Source organism: Dromiciops gliroides, chromosome 2, assembly GCF_019393635.1.
Source record: "Dromiciops gliroides isolate mDroGli1 chromosome 2, mDroGli1.pri, whole genome shotgun sequence".
Classification (NCBI taxonomy): Eukaryota; Metazoa; Chordata; class Mammalia; order Microbiotheria; family Microbiotheriidae; genus Dromiciops; species Dromiciops gliroides.
In genome coordinates this window covers 156,554,911-156,568,961 of record NC_057862.1, presented here as the reverse complement: position 1 = coordinate 156,568,961, position 14,051 = coordinate 156,554,911, and the positions used below count along the sequence as shown (strand labels likewise).

Genomic DNA, 14,051 nt, shown 5'->3' with positions numbered 1-14,051 from the left:
CTGAGGCTGGATTTGAACTCAGGTCCTCCTGAATCCAGGGCTGGTGCTTTATCCACTGCACCACCTAGCTGCCCCTTCCCTATGATTTTAAAAGAGTTTTTTATGTCAGTTAAGTGGAAATTAAACAAAACACACCACGGCTCACTTTCACTACTATAGGTGAAAGATAAATAACCCTGTAAATGTATATTCAATTCAAAGAAAGGCATAGTATTACAGAAAAGCCCTCCTCCAAATCCAAAATTATTCTTTACATTAAATTAAAATAATTTAAATTCTACTCAGTTTATTTTTTAAAGACTACAGCTATTTAGTGTCAAGTATATGGAAAGGTTCTGGAGAAGGTAATGGCAAATAAATCCAGCACCTTTAATAAGAAAACCCCTTACGGGGTTCATGAGAGTCTACCACGACTCATCATCATCATCATCAACAACAACAAATATTACTTTAAATGCTGTTGATAATCAGTTTCCAAAATGGAAGCCATATTTTATGTATAAGGCTACATACATAGGGACTTAGGCTAAGATGAGTGAGGAACACTTTAAGTTCTCATCTCAAAACGACAAGAAATGAACCAAATAAAGTAATAAAAATTACAAGAAGAAACGAACCATTTCTTCACTTAGGGCAACTCCTATATAATGAATAAATAAGCATGCAAACAGATCAATAAAGAGAGGTTTGCCTTATAAGACCACTGCTCCACACAGGGACTCAGGCTCCTTGCCCACCTTGCTGCTGGAGCTGTGACATGTACCAGAAATTTGCACTCCTCTGCATATCATTCAGAGGGCAATGGAGAGGTGCATAATGAGGATGAGCAGGCTATAGCACATGATGAATAAGAAATGATAGAAAAGACATGGAGTAAAACTTGTCAACAAATATATGTCTGATCTAAAACAAAGATGAGTGGGCTCTATAAGAGGCCAGAAGTCAGTGACCTCTCATATACTGTTGGAGCCAAAGCAGGAAAGATCTTGATAGGGGACTACCCAGGAAAATAGATGAGAAGAGCCTCACCTTGGAAAGTCCATCAGGAGGTCCAAAACACAATCTCTAATAATAGGCAGTTGAACAGGGAGATCAAAGGATAAAGCGGAAGTACCTCAGAACTGGTCCTAATGTTATCATGATTCCCAATATCAAATTGGGACTTGGCTGGACTGTATCAAGGAAAGTATCAAGAGATGGAGCCAGTAACTGGGCCAGCACCAATTATGGGACCACCAGAGAAAGAGGCTCCAGGGATGGAGGCAGAGTGAGAGCTGACTCTATCTCAAGGCAGAGCTCAGTGTCCCAGGGTCAAGGCTGTGGAATAGGAAAAAAGGGAACAGTTGTTGCAACAGCAGCAACAAGAGTTGATTCAAGAACAAAGGAAGGATTCGTACATAACTATGCTGCAACTATTATAGAGGAGAGGATATCTTGGAATATAATATTCTTGTGGTCAAAAGAAAAAGGCTTTTAACAAAGAATAGAATTCTACAAAACTGCCTAGAAACCTGCAGGGGGAAAAGATTTTGAATAGAATAGGAGGCTATCAAGCATTCCTGATGAAAAAAGCAGGCCTGGAATACCACTGCTAGGTCTGTGTCCCCAAAAGATTTTTAAAAAGGGCATGGGGGGAAAGGACCTATTTGTAAAAAAAACTATTTATAGAAGCTCTTTTTGTAGTGGCAGAGAATTGGATTTTGAAGGGGATGCCCACCAATTTCGGAATGGCTAAACAAGGTGTGGTATATGATTGCAATGGAATAGCATTGTGCCATAAGAAATGACAAACAGGATGATGTCAGAAAAACCTGGGAAGACTTACCTGAACTGATACAAAGTGAAGTGAACTATTCTCAGCAATACAATGATCCAAGACAATCCCAAAGGATTCATGATGAAAAATGCTATTTGCCTCCAGAGAAAGAACTGATGTTGTCTGAATAAAGACTGAAGAAATATTTCTTTATTTCCTTCCTTCCTTCCTCCCTCCCTTCCTTCCTTCCTTCCTCCCTCCCTCCTTTCCTTCCTTCCTTCCTTCCTTCCTTCCTTCCTTCCTTCCTTCCTTCCTTCCTTCCTTCCTTCCTTCCTTCCTTCCTTCCTTCCTTCCTTCCTTCCTTCCTTCCTTCCTCCCTTGTCTTCTTGCACATAATAACTGATATGGAAATGTTTTACATGATTTCACATTTATAATCTATTTCAGATTGCTTGCTGTCTCAGGAAGGGGAGAGAGGGATAGAATTTGAAACTCAAAACTTTAAAAAAAATGTTAAAAAAATAAAACATTTTTTAAAATGTAGTGTAATGGAAAAACAAATGTATTTGAACAGGAAAAAGAAGAAAAGACAAAATAAGACAAGACAAGGGTTGGGTGGAATCTTTGAAACACAAACACAGGAGATGAGAAAAGCCTAGAAAACAAAGAACTGGAAACAAAGTAGGTACCCATAAATTGTGCAATGCCCAAATGGATTATGGAAATGCTGTGTTACAAGAAGCTGCGCAAAAGTGGCTGCAACTAAAACTGTAACTTATGTTGAGAAAGTCTAGTTTGTAAGTGCTACATATCACAGTTTAATCCGTTGTATACTGAAATGTTTATATTTGTTGATGTTTGTAAAATTCATAATAAAACATTTAAAGATAAGTATCAGAGGTGGGATATGAACCTAAGGTTCTCTGACTACAAAGCCAATGCTCTCTGTACTTTGCAACCTATAAATCTTTTTATTAAACAAATATGCCCATGATAACCAAATCAGAAAGAGATAATGCAAAGAAATAATGCTGTAAAAATTAAATGTTAGCAAAGAGACTACTACAAAATAAGCAAAAATTATTCATTATAACCAAGTTAGATTTATACAAGGATGAAAATTGTTCAATATTAGCAAAATAACAAACATAATCATATAAACAACAAACCCCAAAAGTATGTCAATAAATGAAGAGAAGGTGTTAGACAAAATACAGCATTCCTATTTGTGCTAAAAAGCATAGGCATAGAAAGGTCCTTCTTAAGTATGATCAAGCAAATATATCTCAATGAATGAACTAGCATTATTTGCAAGGAGGAAAGATTAGAAGTTTTTCTAGTAAGTTAGGGGAAACATAATAGTCCTCCTACCTGCATTCATACTTAGTAAGAATACTGGAAATGTTGAAAGAGATATTGTTAGTCATGTATACTAATACACTGTAAGTATAGTTGTGAATTGGGCCAAATTATAAAATTCTACACTATAAATTCAGAAGTACATTGTTTGTACCTTTGACCTAGTGATTCTACTATATTAGTACACAAGGAGGAGGCAATAAATAGATGTCAAATCATTGAGGCAAAAACATTAATAACACATTTTAAAGTTAGTGATTAGAATTTTTAAAAAAGAACTCAGCCCCAAACTTTAATTATCTGAACAAGGATAAAGGATTTTCCTGTTCTTATTAGTTTTCACCTTCCAAACTTTGCTTTTACTTCTATGTTTGTTCATGCCAGGCTTCATAAACCTAATATTTATCTAACAATATTATTATTATTTTCTTTAAACTAGAGATCTTAAAATATAATTTCAAATAAAGTAGAAGTCCCTAATGTTGGGAAAAGGCAAAGGCTATATTGGGCTTTTTGTTTCTTTCTTCTGCTTTTGTATTATCAGTGCCCAGCACAGGGTTTTCTATATGGTAGAAAGGGACCTCAATAATAAATACATTAGAGTACTGAAATGAATTGTTGATCCTTGTTATCTGAAGAACTCATAATTTAAAATCTGCATTACTGACAAAAACAAATGAGTTATATGTTAATCACAAATGATGACTATATATGTATTAAATATTTATATACATACTTATTTATTTATATACATAAAAACATGTATATATGTATGTATATATGTGCATATATCTATATAAAAATAAATAAAACAACATTAAGTGACAGGCTGATTTGAGACAGAGCAGATATAAAATGAAAATTAATTAAGATGTACATTTATTTTGTTATGAGTTGTGGAAAGCCCATAATCATTTCAGGAGAAAAGTGGGAAGTTTCTGTAAGTTCCTTATATGTACTGAACTTGAAGAAGAATTTTATGTGAATGACATACTAAACTAGATGAAGTAGGCAGGATTAGAGGAAAGTTTTGGAATGCAGTGCTTATTGGGTATCTGAAGAAGATGGTAAGAGACACAGCATTAAAAAAGGGCATCAGATCGTAGGGAACAGAAAGCAAAAGGAGATAGTATGCTAATAGAAGGAAGCAAGAAAGCCAAATTGTCCAGAGTTTCCTGGCTCAGAAATTCAGAAACTTAATTTTCAAGGGTCAGATGATAAAGCTCATCAGTAAAAAAGATTCAGGTAAGATTGGGGTGATGGGCAGTGACAAAAAGTTTATTCTTTTATGTGAAATAAAATTTAAGAGCAGAAATTTGGGCACAAAAGCACTATATTCACAAGTGGGTTTACACTCTGAGTGAAGAGAGGTAGAAGCACAAATAAGACTAGGATGAGAAAAATATGAATTGCAGTCATTATTAAAGAATAAGCAACCCCCAGCATAGAAACACCTGACTTCTTGTTCAGTTTTGTACATATGCAAAGCTAGAAAGTGCTGTGTAGGCTAGGGGAGGTGGAGGAGTCGGCCTTGGCTGGAGATTCTCCTGCTGCTGGATGGTACCTATTCATATAGCTATGGGGGGAATTCCTCTTTTATGGAGTGGCAAATAAATGGAGTGGCAGCTTGCCACTAGACTAAAAGGGAAAGTCCCTTTCATTACCAAATTGTAATGGATTCAAGAGTAGTGGGAAGGTGAGAGATATGTTTTCCTAGAGTCCAAACTTCTAATTTGGGATGCATTTCCGCATAGAAACTACATTAGAAGTATTGATCAAGTTCTAAAAGTTAGGCCACAGAAGTCTACTTTTCACATATTTCAGAACTGTTATTGGTTAAATTGCCTTGTGGGCTAGCCTGGGAAGCTAACCAACCATAAGAAAATTGTTTATATGAGTAAATGTGTTCCAAGTTTCAAACTGACCAAATATCAGACTTGAAACAACCAATTTATAACCTAAGATTTTACTATAAAAGCTGAGAATCTCACTTTCAGCAAATTTGGAGAAAGAAGTAGAATTTTGCAATCACTTGCACAATGATTTCTATGTTTGTCTTTTGGTGTCATCTAAGTAACTTCTGTCCATGTTCAAAGGGCAGGCAGGTCTCTTTCCTGAGAGAAAATAAAGGGCCTCAAGGAATGCCTGGAATGCTCTCTCCTCATCTCCACCTTCTGGCTTCACTTGAATTCCTTCATGTTGCAGTAAAATCCCACCTTCTATAGAAATCTTTCCTAGTCTTCCCCAATTCTAGTGCCTTCCCTCTGTAGAGTATTTCCAGTTTATCCTATATGTAGCTTATTCCCACAGAATTGCATGCTGTCTCCATAGTTAGACTGAGCTACTTGAGAGCAGAGATTGTCTTTTTTCTTTCTTTGTATTCTCAGCACATAGCATGATGCTTGTAGGGCACATTGTGGGTGCTTAATAAATGTTTATTGACTGACTTGTCTATCTCTACATTTTCAAGAAGAATAAAATATTCCTTGAAAAACAGAAGAATTTTATTGGGATAAAAACAAAAACAGTATATTCATTGCTGCTGCCAAATGCATGCAGAGACTTTGGAAGAAGAGAAAGGAAGATTTGGGAAATGAATAGATGAAGAGACCCACTACAATGGACTTGATTCTCATCAACAGGAATTAGCTACTGAAGTAGAAATAATGGAAATCTTAAAAGGGAATTGACTACATGATCAAAATGATATTCAAGAATAGGATCTGGACTTCTGCTGCACAATTTAAAAATAGAGAAATGATGGGTTCTTGTCCAGAAATATAGTTCAGCAAATAAGGGTTGATAAAAAATGTCAATTATTTGTAGTATTGCAAATCTAATCATAAAGTTTTACATTTAAAAGGAATAGGCAGAGAAAAACTATATACTTAGCTAGATGTCATAGAAAACACATACTATACAGAAAGAAAAGCAGTCAAAATGCCCTTCCACAGAGCAGTGAATTTACTGTCCACTGAATTCAAAGGAGTCAAAAATGACATTCTAAGATTTCTGTATACATATTAAGCACATAGAACAAACCAGATGAACTAGAGATCCTAATACAAGGAGACACAAGGATCAATAAGAATTAGTGGGATGGAATTCATTGCTAGATTATTGTTTTTGAAAGGTCTACAAAGGGAATAAAATAAAGCGGGAAGTATAGTCTACCAATGTATATTAAGGCAATAACATCTATGGAAATCAGGGAACCAGAGAAGGGAAATCTAGAAAAGGGCCTGAGGGGAAAAACATTATTATTATAGGGAGAAACAGAATATATTATCATTTGAATATCCTGTTGTCCATTTGAACAGAAGTAGAGAGACAAAGAATCACACAGATGTTGAGAGTTGGAGGGTCCAATGCATACATGGAAATTCCCACTGTAGCATTCTCGACAAATGATCCTCTGGCCTCTGCTTGAAGACCTCCAAGTTGTGAACATATGCTCCCTCTACAGACACTCTGTACCCCTCTAGCTGGTAAGAAGTTCTTCCTGACATCATTTCAATTTGTCTTTTTGCAACTTTCGCCTACTGCACTTAATCTTGTCCTCTGGAATCAAACAGAACACATGAAATCCCTATTCCAGGTGACAGAGCTTCAATTATTTTTTCACAGCTACCTTATTCTTCCACCCTTCAAATTTCCTTTCATCCTAGTTAAAAACCATACCTTTTCCTCCAATCAATTTTTGTATGACTCATAGGCCCTTCACCATTCTAGTTGCCTTCCCCTAGGCAATCATCAGTTTATCAATGTTCTTCTTAAACTGTAGAGCACAGAACTAAACAAAGTTCTCTAGGTAGGGTCTATCACCTAGCTATTCCTGGAAGCTACACTTCTCTTGATAGAATACAAGATAACATTAGCTTTTTTGGCTGCCACGTCACATAACTGTTTACAATCCACTAAATTACCTAGATTATAATTTCTTAACCTTTTTTTCTGTGTCATGGACCCCTTTGGCAGAAGAGTGAATCAACGTATGGACCCCTTTTCAGAATAATGTCTTATATACATAAAATGAAATATATAATATTACAAAGGAAACCTTAAGTATTGAAACACACTTATTAAACTATTTTAAATAAGTTCACAGACCCCAAGGTAAGAACCTCTCTGCCCTAGATAATTCAGGAACCAAATCAGCAGCAATATTGCTGTGATGGCAGATTTTCATCATCTGGACATCTATTGCAGCTTCCTCTGTGGCAAAAGCAGGGCAGCTAATATTTTCTTGCTTTGCCTGATAATAATTTGATACTTCAAAAGGAGGAAGAACCAATGAAGGGAACCACTATAATGGTCCTGATACTCACTAACAAGGAAGAATTAGCTACTGAAGCAGAAATACTGGAAATCTTACAGGCAGAGTGATTACTCAATCTTAAATTCATGATGGAGAAGAAAACTGAGAATATATTTCTAAGGGTTCAAAGATAAGATAGATGGAATCCCAGGGCCTAAAATTATACAGAGTAAGTGAACCCAGGAAAAATAGAAAGCTCTCAAGGATTAAAATATGAAAAGAAACAAAAATAATTGTAATAAGGAAGCAAAGGAGATAGCTAATGAGACATATGGTTGTGTAACTGAATTACTTGGATTTTTAAAAAATGCATACAGAAAACAAAAAAGGGGAAGTAAGAGAAAATGGATGCAACATTCTTATACAGTGTAAGAACATCGGCAGGTATGTTTACACTCAGAAAAAGTTCATACTGTTGAAGAATGTTAAAGACAACAAAAAAGGTTTGTTTTAAGCTAAATTTGGTCAAAGAAGAAGCTCAAAGAAGGTCTAGGGACATTGCTTGCAGTGAATGACGCAATAACATGATGAAGTAAAGGCAAAACTATTTAACTCATTTTACTCTTGCAATTGCAGAAGAACAACAACTAAAAGGGAGCTGAAATCTAAGACAAAAGAAAAGTAAGAGGGAACTTATCATCTGTCACTAACCACTTTCAATGATCTTTTAAAGACTGTGAAGATGAGAAGTGCTATAGGACTGGAGAAAAGTAAAAGTTGTCCTGATTTTCCAAAAAGGGGAGAATGTGGATTCTGCAAATTGTAGACCAGGATACTTGAATTTGATTCTTGGTTAACATTCCAAAGCGAATTGTTAAGGGAATGGTTAGTGAATACCTATAAAGGAAACAGTTATCACTAACAATCAGCAAGGCTTCATCAAAAATAGTTCAGAGTAACCCCGTTTACATCTAAGCCAGATAATTAGGTTGGAAAACCAGTTGTGTCCAACTCTGTTGCCCCACAAAGATACTAGAATGGTTTGCTTTTTCCTTCTCCAGGTTATTGTACAGCTGAAGAAACATGGGCAAATAGGGCTAAGTGAGTTGCCTAAAATCATACATCTAGTAAATGTCTGAGGCTGGATTTGATCTCAGGAAGATGAGTCTTCCTGACTCCAATCCCAGAACTCTACCCATTGCACCACCCATTCTGCTCCATTCAGTGACCATGGCCTCTTTGCTGTTCCTGCAACAAGATGCTCTCTCAATTCTGGGCATTTTCACTGTCTATCCTCCATGCCTGAAATCCTCTCCTTCCTGGCTTCCTTCAAATTTCACGTAAAAATGTTACCTTCTTCAAGAAGCCTTTCCCAATTCCCCTTAATCTAGTGTCTTCTCCAGTTCATCTTGTATCTCTCGTTTGCACAATGAAGTTTGCATGTGCTCTTCCCAATAAATTTGTAAGCTCCGTGACAACAAGTTTTCTTTGTATCCCCAGTGCTTACTTGGTACAGTGCCTGGCAAACAGTAGGGATTTAAGAAATGGTTGTTGACTTGCCTTCAATCTCGACAGACTAAAACATCAGGCAGAATCTAAGATGATGAAATTTAATAGGGATAAATGTAGTCTTACACTTGGATTAAAAAAAAAAACTTCGGGGCAGCTAGGTGGCATAGTGGATAAAGCACTGGCCCTGGATTCAGGAGTGCCTGAGTTCAAATCCGGCCTAAGACACTTGACACTTAACTAGCTGTGTGACCCTGGGCAAGTCACTTAACCCTCATTGCCCTGTCAAAAAACCAAAAACAACAACAACAACAACAAAAAAAAAACACTTCACAAGTACAAGTTCATGAAACATAATGAGATAGCAAGCCATCTGAAATAGATCTGGAGACTTTAATGGACTATAAACTTAATTTGTATTAACACTGTGATATTATGACCAAAAATATTCTTGTGATCTTAGGCTATATACTACATCCACAACAAGGGAGGTAATAGTTTTGCCATACTCTGCCCTAGTCAGACCACATCTGGTGCATTCTATTCACTTCTCAGTTGTGTATCTTAGGAAGGACATTTATAGACTGGAAAATGTTCAGAAAAAGATAACTAAAATGATGAAAGGCCTAAAGGTCACGCTATTTAAGAATAAATGGAAGGAATTGGGATTACTTAGCCAAAAAACACTTATGAGAGATGTAGTAGTAGTCTTTAAATATGCAGAGCAGAGCACTGCAAAGCTTGGGAAGTTTATTGGCAAGCAGTGGCTCCACCTGATCTTTTTGTTCTAGTCTAGTGCCACCCCTACTAATCTGCATGACAAGACCCAGAAGATCTTGGGTATGGAAGAAAGCTATAGTGCCTCAGATTTATATAGATATTTGCATGTTGTCAGACTGCAGACCCCTGAAATGGTTTGAATAGTAAAGTACAATGATAATCATGAGTTGGTTGGAGTTAAAGAGACTTTTCTGACCAGGAGTTAGACAAAAGATTTGTATAGAGACTTTCATCTTAAGACAGAACAAGTTCAAAAGATAATTAGCTGCATGTTGGTCTGTAAGCAGCTCCCAGAATCTAAGGCTGATAGAACTTTTTTTTCCTATGGAGAGAAAGCCCCACATAGCTCAGGATTTTATGTGTAAGAGCTGCTTATCTTATGGGAAAAAAGAAAAGCTGAATAAGCTCTGGGAATAAGCTAAAGGAGAGGCATAGAGAAAGACAGAGTGAGCACCATTTCCTGTAGAGAAGTGTAAGTAAGAAGATAAATCAGTAGTTCTGCAACATCTATGCTATGAATTGTCCATTCATATATGTACCTTGAATATACATGCTTCCTGGCACATAGTAGGCACTATATAAATGCTTGTTCCTTCTTTTCCCTAGGGAGAAACCTATCCACATATACCCTTTGGCCACATAAGTTCCCCTTCTTACGTGCACCGTGGCCATATGTGTTTAATACATGTGTGTCCTCCATACATAATTCTTATGTGTAGGCACTCTTCCTACTTGACAAGCCAAGGTCACACAAGTAGTAAACGTGAGTGACAGGACTGAAACCCAAGTCCATTGACTAGAGCTCTATATTGCCTCTCATGGAATGTCTTCCAGGAAGTCCGATCTCCTTCTCCTCCCCCTCCCCCTCCCCCCCCAGCCAATTAACTAAGGCTTTCTGGCTATGTTTTCTCACATTCCTAACACTGCAATATTCATCATGAAATCATAGACAGTTTACCATCACTTAATTCCTTGACTTCTTTAGAGAATGTAGACTCAAATATATACTCCTCAACTCTACCTTTACAATGGAATAAAAAGATGCCAAAAGTATATTCTGTCTATTCAAATAAAAGAATAGTTGGAAAAAAGACAGTGCAATAAACTGAACATGTTAAAAAGAATGAGTTAATGAGGCTAGGCAAAGAGGAAATTTTACTTTTAAATACCTAGAATTCTTTAAAATTAAAAGAAAAACTGATATTTAAGAGACATGGATAGAATTATTTTAGACTTTCTAGAAAAAGCCAGCACAGAAGGGTTTGAAGTATTTTAGAAGATTCTTTTCCCAATGAATAAGTGGTGCTGATTCCTACAATAACTTATTTTACAATTTTCTATTACAACATTCATAGGTGTGGAAACTCATTTTATGCATTATATTTTATAATAGTAGTCTTGGCTAAGGAATCACAGTATTCATAGTCAGGAAATGACCAAGAATAAACCAATCTCGTAGCCTGTATCCAATGTAAGCAAAGAAAACATTACACCAAATACTTTCCCATAACTGGCTAGGGAAAAAATCCTGCAAACTGTCACATTACAGTAGAGTTGTCTCAAGTGTGGTGAATAGAGAAACCATTAATGGGATGGACAAGTATTTTCAATTTTTTTTCCTTTTTTGTGCCAATAATTTCTCTGTAGCTGCTTGTTTCAAAGCATGGAGTTTCACACCCAAAAGCTAAGTATCATCCTTAGGCAAAAGTAGGCAAGAATTAGCCACTTTTTTGGCACTTTGAAAACACTAAGGATTGTAAATGTCTAAGTGAAAGTGGAAGATCTTTTTTGACCTTTCAATATATGAAACAGTTATAACTATGGGAATTTGAGAGTTCATCTAATTTATAATTCCTAATTTCACAGGAAAGCTCATACTTAAAATACTATGGATATATGTGATGGTTCTATTTTTTTAAATTTCCACATATCTCAAGGTATGTAAAGGCAACCTAAGTATCTAATACTCTGATATTTGGTACATTCATTTTTTTTTTTGGTAAGGAATAGTGAAGAACTGAAGAAGTCATTGGATATAAGAACCACAGGAAAAAAAGGAAGGGTATTAAGGAGGATGAAGAACATTGTGTAACCTCAAGTAATTTAATCTCTCTGGGCTGTGATTTCATTATTTTTATAATGAAGAGGTAGAACTAGAGCAATGATGTCAAACTCAATTAGAAATGAGGCCAATAAATTGTACATAAGGACCACTGCAGGCCAAATATTGACTTGGAAAACCACATATTAACACTATCTATATTCTAGTATTGAGGAATCCAGGTGGCTCAATGGATAGAATCCTGGGCCTGGAGTCAGTAAGACCTGAGTTAAAATCTGGCTTCAAACATTTATTAGTTGTGTGACCTAGTTAAGTCACTTAACCTTTGTTTGCCTTAATCCACTGGAGAAGGAAATGGCAAACAACTCCAGTATCTTTGTCCAGAAAACCCCATGGACAGTATTGGTGTCCAATGGACAGTATGGGGTCCAGTGGGGTCATGAAAAATTGGACCTTACTGAATGACTGGGCAACAAAATGTACTGTTGTATTTTTACTTATTTTATTAAATATTTCCCCCATATATTTTAATCTCATTTAGGCTACAAGCTGCAATGCAGCCCACAGGCCTCCTATTTGACACTTCTGGAATAGAAATGTCCTTTCCTAATTTAACCCCAAATTAGAGAAGACATAGACTGGTGAAGACTAGAGAACACTGACTGGAGTACTAATAAGCAAGAAGACTGCTCTACTTGACTAGTAATGACTAGAAACATCAAGGTCTGTGAGAGTAAAAGCAAGACTGTGGGAGAAGTCAAAGGAAGAAAAAAACACTTTAAAAATGTTTACAAATTTTATAAAAAGAAAGAAAGAAAGATAAAATTTAATAAATCTTTTGAAACTGCACTGGGGGAGCTACAAAGATAAAGATTTAGTTCCTGTCCTAATGGAACTTATCATCTAGAAAGAGGAAAAAGAGCTGGAGAATAAAAGCAATGTCAAAAATGATGAAAAAACAGCAAAGAGAGTAAAATGATACCTCATGAAGGCAGAAGAAAGCAACACCAGTGTATTAGAGAAAACGTCAATGGGGAAAAAAGAGAAGAAACCCAAACTCTAGCAACACAACAGTCTCAGAGTATTCAGTATAGAGGCAAAGAGACACACAACTGAACGATCTCAGAATACTTCACAATATTGTGGTACAATATTATAGTTTAAGGTCATAAAGGTGACCACAAGATGGCAAGAAAATATTAAATTATTTATACTAAATTCTGATTACTAAGGAAAGAAATTATGTAATCTTAGAGAGATTTCCATAAAATTTGTTAAGCATGTCTAGAGTGTGAGTGCTTAAAAGGTTAACCAAATTTCACTTCTCTATATCTAGTTTATGTTATCCACCATAGAGGATGACTGAAATGTTGCTTTATATTCAGGCAAAGACAAAGAGAACTTCTAAATTTGTAGCCTATGATATATTATGGGAGAATGATGCTGCCATGAAAAGAACCAGGATGACAGAAAGGTAAAGCCTTTAATCATGTATCATTGCCTCTGTCTTCAAACAATCAGCCAACCAATCAATCAACAAGCACTGAGGTGCCTATTACATGCCAAACACTACGCTTGGCACTGGAAAAAGGAAAGCAGAAAATATGGAAATAATCAAGAGACTGAAATGAACATTTGCAGGGCAGCTAGATGACGCAGTGGACAAAGCACCAGCCCTGGATTCAGGAGGACCGGCCCCAGACACTTGACACTTACTAGCTGTGTGACCTTGGGCAAGTCACATTGGTTCCCCCCCACCCCCACCCCAAAGAGAAAAAAAAATTGTAAACTTGGTTTAGGACAGAATAATTTTTCACCCAATGTTCCCTGCTTGTACTGGGGGCAAGGGTTACACAATAACAGAATAATAGAAATAACAATAATAAAAATACTTTTCTGCTTTCAAATGATTGGTATGTTGTACAGCTGGCTGATCAAATAAAACAACAAGAGTTAACACTTAAGATACTGCTTTGTGGTCTATTCTGTGCTCTGGAAGTAGAGGGCCCAGGTGCAAACTCCATCTCTGATGCTTGCTAATTCTATGACTTTGGGCAAGTCATTTCACCTCCCTGAGCATCAGTTTCCTTATCTGTAGAATGAGAGGTATGGGGTAGGTGGCCTCAGAGGTTCCTTCCAACTCTAGACCTATCATGCTCTAACCCTATTTCATTTGATCATCACTAGGGCCTTGTGAGACAGGAAGTAGGAGTGTTATGTTATTCCTATTTAAAAAAAAATAAGGCTCAGATAGATTGAACCCCAAATTTTCTAAGTCACATTATATCAGGAAGTAGGAAGAGCAGAATTTGTCCATTCTGAATGAC

General features: G+C 36.4%; 1 protein-coding gene across 6 annotated transcripts in view; it reads right to left on the bottom strand.

Moving 5' to 3' along the window:
• LRRC49 (leucine rich repeat containing 49) overlaps positions 1–14,051 on the bottom strand; it is a 188,393-nt gene that overhangs the window by 14,743 nt on the left and 159,599 nt on the right. The gene's annotated exons all lie outside the window — the stretch shown is intronic.